Here is a 10,000-nt window from a genome sequence, read left to right as displayed (position 1 = left end):
ATATATATATATATATATATATATATATATATATATATATATATATATATATATATATATATATATATATATATATATATATATAATACTGTACACATGTATACCCACATCGACGTATCTGCTTCATTATAGATAGACGGTCACATTGCCTTTTCAGATTTTCTCTTTAAATTACCTCTGTCACTGAATTTGGACAGAGCTTGCATTTTCATCTGTCTGTCTGTCTGTCTGTCTTTGTTACTTGCGAAAATCGAAGATTTTTACCTGCGATGTGTAGCAGGTCTACAAGAGCTGCGGATGGTGGTGGTGGTGCTGGTTCTCGTGGCGGTCGATTTTTGAAATGTGCACCCATTGGTCAAACGACTACCGGACCCTACCCACATTTGTTGCTCGACTCCACCCACCATGGCTCCCAAACAAAATGAAAGCCATCTTGGTTTTGTGGTGTGCTTAAGACAGCAGGCCTGTAGGCCTCTGCCGATTATACACTGTCCGGATTTATTGCGTCAGATTTCCATTGGCTTTGTTTGGGTCGAGCGTTATGATGAGAGGCCCCAAAAAGTCGAAAATGTTGAATAAAAGTTACTTGTGAGGTTTAATCAAGGCCGTCAGCACGTACGGTATGCGCCCTCCAAAAGCCTTTCCTGTGATACTTCTGTTAACCATCATCCGATTTCCATCGGCTTTGTAACTCACGATGTGGTCCACATGTGTCTTTTGTTATCTCTTCCACTAATGAGTAAAATGTGCTTCACTCGTGATTAAAACTGCACCACCACTTGGTGAAAGTCGTCCGCTCAATTTACGTGTTATTTTTTTGAAAGTTTTCCCCATGAACTTGTGTGGACAATTTATTTGTTTTTGTATAATAAATGTACAATAAACTAAAAGCGTGAACGAGAGGTCACCACGGTGGCGTCCGTAATTTCTGTACGTATAGGGGGCGTTCAAACATAACGTAACACTTGGGGGGGGGGGGTGGGGGTTCCAAACGTTATGGTTCCCTGATCGGGAATTATTTGTGACGCCGATTTGAATGTATCTGGTCTGATGGGAGGGGGAGCAGGGGAGGGGAGGGGGAGCAGAGGAGGGAAGGGAGTAGCTGAGTGTGAGGGAAAACTGAAGTTAGGGTTTGAACTGCAGTCTAATTATTTTTTTTTCTTCATATTTCCAGGATATAAATAGTTTATTTCAGGAGAGTAATAACTTTTTTTTTCTAACTATATGATGAAACAATACTTTGAAGAACTTTCTGCGTAATAAATTGAATATCTGGACTAAAAATTGAATCCAATATTAATTAATACGTTTGATTTTAAGGAATTTTTAATTTGTGAAGTGAAGTATATTCCATGCAAGTCAATCAAGGCAGGTTTCCCCCCCCACTCTCAAATCAAGTTAGGGTAGAAGTGAGTTACTACTCACCCTCTCCCATGCCTCACCTGCCTACCTCCCTCCTCTCCCCTGTGCACAATTTTCTCCTCTCCCCTCTCCCTTCTTTTCCTCTCCCTTCCTTCCCTCTCCCTTCCTTCCCTCTCCCTTCCTTCCCTTTCCCTTCCTTCCTTCCCTCTCCCTTCCTTCCTTCCCTCTCCCTTCCTTCCTTCCCTCTCCCTTCCTTCCTTCCCCCTTCCTTCCTTCCCTCTCCCTTCCTTCCCTCTCCCTTCCTTCCCTCTCCCTTCCTTCCCTCTCCCTTCCTTCCCTCTCCCTTCCTTCCCTCTCCCTTCCTTCCCTCTCCCTTCCTTCCCTCTCCCTTCCTTCCCTCTCCCTTCCTTCCCTCTCCCTTCCTTCCCCCATCCTCTGTTCCCTCCCCCTTCACCATCCTCCCCTCCCCCAAGTATCCATCTTCATTTCAGTAAGGGGGGGGGTCGCAATTCATGGACCAAGCTGTGAAGTTTTCTGTTCTCATTATTTTGTACCAAGGGCTTTCTTCAGGATTGTCACTGAGCCCCAGACAGCTTCCAACTGTAGTGCGTTTGTGATAATATTCCTAGGGATGGTTTCTAGTATCTCTGTGACGTTCTTCGTCATCATTCCCACAGCTCCAACTATCACTGGTACAACTTTGGCATTTTTCAGTTTCCAGGATATTTTCACTTCATTCTTGAGGTCTTATTATTTGGTCATTTTCTTGATTTCTGCATCGTTTAGTCCAAAATCACTGGCATTAACACCTCAATCAGCAATGCCTTCTTCTATTAATTTTTTTTTTTGTGCCAAAGTATGATCTGGTCGCAACGCTTTTTATTTGATGTTCACGTACGACGGGATCATTAGGTTATATGTGAGCAGTAGGTACTTCCATGTTTTCAGTGATTGCTTTTCGTTCATGGTCCCACAAATTTTCTGGAACTGGGATATCAAAGTTTTTTTTTTTTTTGTTTTTTTTTCAGATGTGCCAGCAGATTACTTTACCAACTCTGTGTGTTGTTTCCTCCCGCCGCCCCCCCTCCCCCACTCTCTCTCTCTGTCTGTGTCTCTTCCTCTCTCCCCCCTCTAAATACAATGCAGCACTCTCCTCTCTCTCTTCTCTCTCTTTCTCTCTCTCTTTCTCTCTCTTTCTCTCTCTTTCTCTCTCTTTCTCTCTCTTTCTCTCTCTTTCTCTCGCACCCTCCCTCCCGCAGTGTATTGCAACGTTTCATGAGGCGTTACTCTCCCCACCTCCACCTCCACCTCCTAGTCCAGGAGCTAACAGCGATTTGTACTACATCTCAAGTACAAAAGGTTTGAGAGCTAAAGTCATTAGATGGTGGGGTGAGGACCTCGAATGGGCATTCTTAAGTTTTCCAATTGGTGCATTACGAAGGGGGCGCTGCTTAAAGTTTCCGGCAAAATCCATTTAAATTACATTTTGAGTACATCAATCAAACTGGTGCCAAGAGTTTAATTTTGGCACTGTGATTACTGATGTGTAATTCTTAAGTGACGGATTTGGTGCAAAACACATTTGAGAACGGCCTAAAGAGGTGCTATTTTTATCACATTTAAAACGCATCTCAAGTACATCAACAAAACGTTGCGGAAATATTATTTTGACCTGTCCTTCATAATAAAAGGATCACTAGTTCTTAAGTGATCATTTTGGTACAAACCCCATTGAAGGTGTCAGATGCAAATACCTGTTTTCATGATATTAAGATCAATACAAAGCAGGTGAAACAAAGGTCATTTCTTACCGAGTAGCCCTCTGGCTCTGGGGCAGCATGCTAGAGTTACCACATGTCTGAGCACTTAGTCTAGAGGAATATTGGTTTTCCAATATAGCAGAACATTGTCACTTTCATGGTTGTGACAGTATTACTGGATTATTTTGAATACGTTGCTTGATATAGCTGAAATACTGCTAAGTAGGGCGTTGAAATCTAATCAATCAGTCAGTTAATCATATCGGATTCATGTATTCACAACTAAACAGTGACATGTGTAAAATTCCATCAGATATAAAGCTTTTCATTACATTCTGAATTAAGGCAAATTCTGATAAATTATGGTTAAAATCCTATTTATGTTCTCTGCTAACATCATAAGACCATCTATACTTTTAAAACATATACAATGCATTGAAATTTGAATCTGATAGAATAGAACAACAAAGAAACTATCAATTTTTACTTTTATTTCAATAACAAAATCAAGCGTGACATGTCGATATGGCACGGATACATGGGAGGGGAGCACGAGTGATCAGTAAAAGTATTTGGACCTTGTCATTTTCCCAACACATTCAGTGCATATAGAACGAGCATCGTGAAAAATGAAAAAATAAACAGTTTTTCTACTTTCGGCAAGAGGACGTGCATCCACTAAGTAGCTACTGTTGTAAAACACTTATATTGAATTATATATTGCAAAAAAACATTTACATGAATATCTTTGAAGTCATTCTGCTCTTTGGAAACAAATTTTTTGTCATGTATCAATTCTTTTGATGTCCATATCCATATCATGCTAAATTTTAAAATGATATCAGTGTATCCCTAAATCTTATGAGACAAAACGTTAAAACTGCTGATGAGTCATACGCATACAATCAGGCAAAAGTTCTATTCCTATACTGTGAAGACGTCCACAATTATGAGTTCACTAGTAGTTATTATTGTTGGTATAATTATGCCTCAGTCTGCCCGCTGTAACAAGATTCTAGTTATCCTCATCAGAACTGTTATCTTCATATGATGATGCTATTTCCATGTCCTCCTCATCTTCCGCGTCCATTGCTTCTAATTCCTCTGTCTCTGGGATGAGACTTTCGGGGAGTTGAACCCCTTCGAACCAAACCGGTTTGTAATGGTCATCGACTAACTGCCAGCCATTTTCTTCAGTGGGATGCTGCTCTATATGATTTTTATCTGCTCTTGCCCACATGTTTGCAACAAAGGCAGCACACTTAATGTGAGTATTGAGCTCATCTTCGCAAGGTGGTAGTCCACTTGCATCCACGCCCCTTAAATTTGCAAGTATGTTTTTTGCATTTCCCTTCGGTCCGTATGCTTTCATGAAATTGTCGTACCTGCACTCATTCAGGCTGGTATTTGTGGTATCCTTAGCTCCATACATTGCGGCTGTGAACCTCTGAAGGGCTACTCTCATGCTAGAATCTGTAGTATTTTTTGCCATCACTCTGAAATAATTCTGGTAGTCAGGTTGTTTTTCCAGTGTTTTGAAAGGTCTGACCTCCCCTTTTCTGACAAACGCTGACGTATAATCCGATCCCGTGAAAGCATGGAAAGTCGGCAATGCAGCACAAAGGTCTGGTCCCAGCTCATTACAAATTGCAGTTATACTGACGTAACGACGGTTGTTCTTTGAAGCTGTTCCAATATCCATCCACAATGTTGACATTTATGGCAATGGTACAATGATATTACTGCAATATCTGTGTCAGATGCCCTGACCACTATGTTTCCATGCTCATAATCAGCTGATAAGGAATGCAGACAAATCTTTGTATCAGCCTCTTCATGGTTGTTCCTTAATCCATCCATCGTGTCTCGCTGTATAACACCCTCTTTCACCTGGAAATGATAGCATTCCCCCGGGACATCCAGGAAAACTTCGCGATCTCCCAAAATGCTTGCATATGAAGAATCCTGCCATTCATTGGCAATAAATATAGGTAGCTGCTTTTTGAAGGACCTGAACTTCAGGGCATTATTTAGATGTCTTGGTACTCGTCTCTGCTCTGGCCCTGTAATGACGAAAGTTCTGTTGGCGGATCCCCGCCTGTCCCTCTCCGTATCCTTAATTGAAGGCTGCCGATAATCATCAAAGACTATGTGTCTGCGCTTGGCTGATGATGTTAAACTCTGGTTATGATTAGTTCTGGCTAACCCTCCGTATGTGGGGCGAATATTTGGTGGCAAGCTATGCAAAAAGAACTGGCTATCTATGATGTAAACACTGACTTTCTCTGGCCTCTCTTCAATATCTTTTACTTTACTTTCCACGACATGAAAGAGAGCACTTTTATCGGTCTTTACTATTACTTCATCAGGACTGGCCATTGACAAAGGGACTGGAGTTAATGGGTACTGGAGATTATGCTGCAAGTCAAATCTCTTCTTGATGGTCAGCACAAGGAGACGGCCCATCAGATCACGTGATCCTTTTAGGGCAGCAATTTTTGTGTTCCTAGTGCGACGATTGGTTGCACATCCAGCTACAAATGTTTTCACATTTTCCTTCTTTATTGGGCTTTCAAACTTGTTTGGATCATTCTCGCAAGATTTTATGAATTCCTTGTGTCTGGCTTTTCCTTTGGTTGGTACATTCAGGAGGCTTTCTCAGATTTCTTCATCAGTACCTTTCCCGGTGCTTATATTGTACAATGCCTCTGAAGCATTATGGGTTTCAAATGGATTGCTCGTGTCCAAGATTTGTTTGGTGATTTTCCGAAGATCCTCATTGTCCCCGTTGAATTCATCTTGACCTGAGTTCAGCAGTGACATCTTCTTTGCTGACGAATCCTGTCATTTCTTGCAGCAGACTAATAAACGATGCCCGGGTAGCCTTTGTTTCCATCCATCTGAGACGAGCGGAGTAATCATTAGTGAAGGAGGTGATTCCTGTTAGTCGAGATGTGGCGTCAGCATTGATGGTTTGCTCCAGTGTTAAATCGACAGGAATTCTGCTGAAATAATGTTCTGTCCTTCGCACTGTAAATGCACCCTGGTTAAGTATCTCTCCGAGGCCGGGATGCATGTCGTCAATATTCAACAAGTCCAGTTGGTATTTTGTTAACCAGCGCGAATAGTTGATGTGGGCTGTGGCAAAGAACAGGTCAATGATCGGTGTCAGTGTGAAGACAAAGAGTTCAATGTTATTTGTGCGGATAGCTCTTTCAAGCTGGTGAAATACTTTTATGTACTCTACATAAATCATCCAGAACTGGGCAGTGTATCCGTGGGCTCCTGAAAGTGTTGCATTGGTGAATTCAGAATAACCTTTAGCACAATTCTCAAAAAGATCTGTACTCATCACAAGTTCAAGCCCATGTTCTCCAGTATTGGTATTGGTTTCCACTGAAGATATCAGGGAGTGAAGCTCTTCTTTAAAATCACATGTCTTCAGAAATGCCTTGAAATGCAGACTTTCAAAGGCAAGGGCAAGTAGAGGATGGAGCCTCTTGCATCGGTTAAAGTGTTTTCCAGTGAGGAATCCATTCAAAGAACCCGGGGCAAGGACTCCAGTATCTGTAATCATGCTCGTTCCTCCTGATTCTGCTATGAGCTTTCCAAGTGCCTTGAAGAATGCCATTTCTATATGGAAAGCACCCATCATGATGAATATCTTGTCAAATGTTGGGGATTCTCTAGCTTGGATCTGCATAGCTGGTTTTGCTGCATTAAGGTCATAAGTAACCAGTCCATAATCTTGATTGCATTCTTCAGCACACTTCTGGGTTGTCTGAAGGGTTTTTCGCACAACTGACAAGCTGGTGATGGGCTCCTTAAGGTTTCGCATGTATCTCACTTCCTTTTTTGGTCGCTCATCCTTGTCAATGGCATTTATGGCAGACCTAAATGGGATGAACATCAGTCTCAAACGCGTGGCACATCATCCATATGAGGTCAAGACTCCTTGCCCTAATTGCCACGTCTGGTAGGTTAAATACGGATGTGTTCTTGTAGCTGAACACTGTCATTTTGGGTACACCGAAATACGGAGCAAGAGGAGTGTCGGCGACAGTGAGAGAACTTGTCTTCTGGACAGCTTTCTTTGCCCCTGGTATTGGCTTTCTAACTGGCATTGGTGTTTCATTAATCTGTTGAATGCTGGTACTATCACATGGCAAGTTTTGATACAGAATTCCCATCGTATTATGAAGTGTGTTGCTCCCCGACAACGTTTGGGTCATTTCATCAAAATTGTCAAACGCGAGTCCCATCGGATGTCCTGGCAAAGTGTTCTCAGGGCAAGCTTCTTTTCTCTCTTGGATCGCTTCAGCGGTAGCTGTTTTGAGTTCCTCCAAGCAAGAATAGTTAAGACAATGGCCAAACCTATTCAGAACTTGAACAAGTTTCTTGTTACTAGTGACATATCTGATAGCCATACCCAGAGTGACATGTTTTGCTGGTTTTGCGCAGCCTCTTTGAACAACAAACAATGCATCCTGACTTGTTGAATCAATTCGACGTTTTATCTGCTTTCCACATTGGTCAGATATGTTGCCTGTGTACAGAACTTTAAAGAGGTTCATCACAGGTTGGGGTACAGTTGTGTTACCGTCTCTGACATCATCTAGTGTTGGATTTTCTGGTACGTCTTTATGAGGAGCATTTAACAGCTGCTTTTGGAAAATAAGTGCTGCTTGGTTGAGGAGTCGTTCTTCGAACTCTGCGTAGTCATAAGCCACTCATACGGAATCATCAGCGATTTCTGCATTGTACAGAATGCTGCCCAATTTCTTACCTGCTGGACTCTGCATCTTGAGTTTGGACCCAAATTTATTTCTAAGGTTTCGCATGAGACTTTGCTTATGCATCGGGGACTCATCAGCAGATCAACAAAAGTGCAAATAACGTTGATAAACAGATGTCAACAGTTTTGCACGTTTGTCAACAATTACAGACTTTTCAACACATTCATGGACATGTCTAATTGCAACTGTCTTTTTCTGTGGAATGTCATCAGTATTAGAATTTCTACTGGCTGCAAGTAAGGATGCGCTCTTGCATGAGTGATGATACTTAGCTTCTTTTGCAATCAGGTCTACACCAACGACCTTGGAAAGGATAGCTTCATCCTGAAGTTGCTCAGCGGCCTCTTGAATTTTATATCTGGCCTCTAATGTCTCACACGAACCTAACAGTTCGATAGCTCCACCTTTTTTCTTCTTCCTCTTTGAATTGCAGAAAAGGCAAGTTGCAGGAAGTATTCCAGATGATGAGGGTTCAGCTTCATCATCTGCCCTTGCGTTTGAACGCAAATGAGGCAAACCCCTCTCACTTAGGTCAGATGGTCTATCTACAGGAGCTGAGGTTGTTGATTTAATGGCTGTGAATTTCTGGTAGCAGGCTACATGATACCCATAATTCTCATCCGGTTTCTGTGGCAAGCTGACAACCAAGTCATAGTACACTGATTTCAGAAATTGGGGTTTTGCATGCCTTTTCTCAGCTGCAGCCTGCACACTACTCCAGTTCTTCTCATCGAATGAAAAACATCACAACATGGGGTCTTCGCTGAGGGCTTGTCGGCAATGCGGAGAATACAATGCCTGGATGCAGGAACATCGTTGTTGGAAGGATCAGATGATTGCATATCTGTTTCACTGGCCTATGACCTGAAATGAAATGGATTTCATAAGCTATAACGAGCAAAAAAACGCTTCAAAAACATGTTATAAAATCCCAAAAAGTTGGGATTACATACGACACAATACCAGTATTACCAGAGTTTATCAATACTGGTGTTAATTCTAAAATGATAGATAATGGGATGAGAGACATCTGCAGCTCTGTGGTGGAGACTAATAAGTAGTGCTGTTCGCTGACACCATTTCTTGTATTACTGGTAGAAAAGATTTACATTATTATTAGTGAATATAATAATAAAGAAAGCGAAAACAGTCACCTTCAACAAGTGTTACCTCAGTGTGTGGCAATGCAGTCAAGAATGGGCCAGGGATCCATGAATTGTAGGCTGAATTATGGGAAATACTAAACCCCCTCCTCGTGGACAATTCGTTGATTTAACCACAAGCCACAATAACTTATTGGCTTAGGGTCCCTAATATATGTTATTCGAACTACTCTAACTCTAGATAAAACTCACCTCTCCGTTGTAAAATATCTGTAACTACTACATTCAGAATGATGAAATGGGAATCACAGCACCAACTATGCTGCACAGCTGATCTACATGTATCACCAACACACCAACACAGTATATATGATGAGTCATGTAGGCCCACGAGTGATTCATCATCTTCCATGCAGTTATCTAATAGTTTAATACCTGTAGCAAATGTTGGTTCCTGAGTATACCAATCTTACTTCTTCCTTCACAGGAATTTGATCATAATTGATATTTGAACCATTCATAAATGAGTTTTGCAACAAAGGGGTCACTTAAGAACTACTGATCCTGCATTAGGAAGGTAAAAGGAATATTTTCACAAAGTTCCATTGATGTACTTGAGATGTGTTTTAAATGTGCTAAAATAGCACCCTCTTTAGGCCGTTCTTAAATGGGTTTTGCACCAAATCCGTCACTTAAGAATTACATATCGGTAATCACAGTGCGAAAATGAAACTCTTGGCACCAGTTTGATTCATGCACTCAAAATGTAATGTAAACGGATTTTGGCGGCTACTTTAAGCAGCGCCCCCGACGTAATGCACCAATTAGAAAACTTAAGAATGCCCATTCGGAAGTCCCCATCCCACCATCTAATGACTTTAGCTCTCAAACCTTTTGTACTCGAGATGCAGTACAAAATCTCTGTTAGTTCCTGCATTATCCATTCCTTCCCTTCCCTCCGCTCCCTATGCCTCCCCTC

General features: G+C 41.7%; 1 pseudogene; it reads right to left on the bottom strand.

The window, feature by feature from the left end:
• Positions 1–4,137: 4,137 nt before the first annotated feature.
• Positions 4,138–10,000, bottom strand: part of LOC147026469 (uncharacterized) — a 32,445-nt pseudogene continuing 26,582 nt past the window's right edge.

Source organism: Eptatretus burgeri, chromosome 5 (genome assembly GCF_056783735.1).
Source record: "Eptatretus burgeri isolate ZD-2024b chromosome 5, Ebu_testis_v1, whole genome shotgun sequence".
In the NCBI taxonomy this organism is placed as follows: Eukaryota; Metazoa; Chordata; class Myxini; order Myxiniformes; family Myxinidae; genus Eptatretus; species Eptatretus burgeri.
The sequence above is the reverse complement of the archived record's forward strand: the minus strand, read 5'-3'. Positions and strand labels throughout refer to the sequence as shown.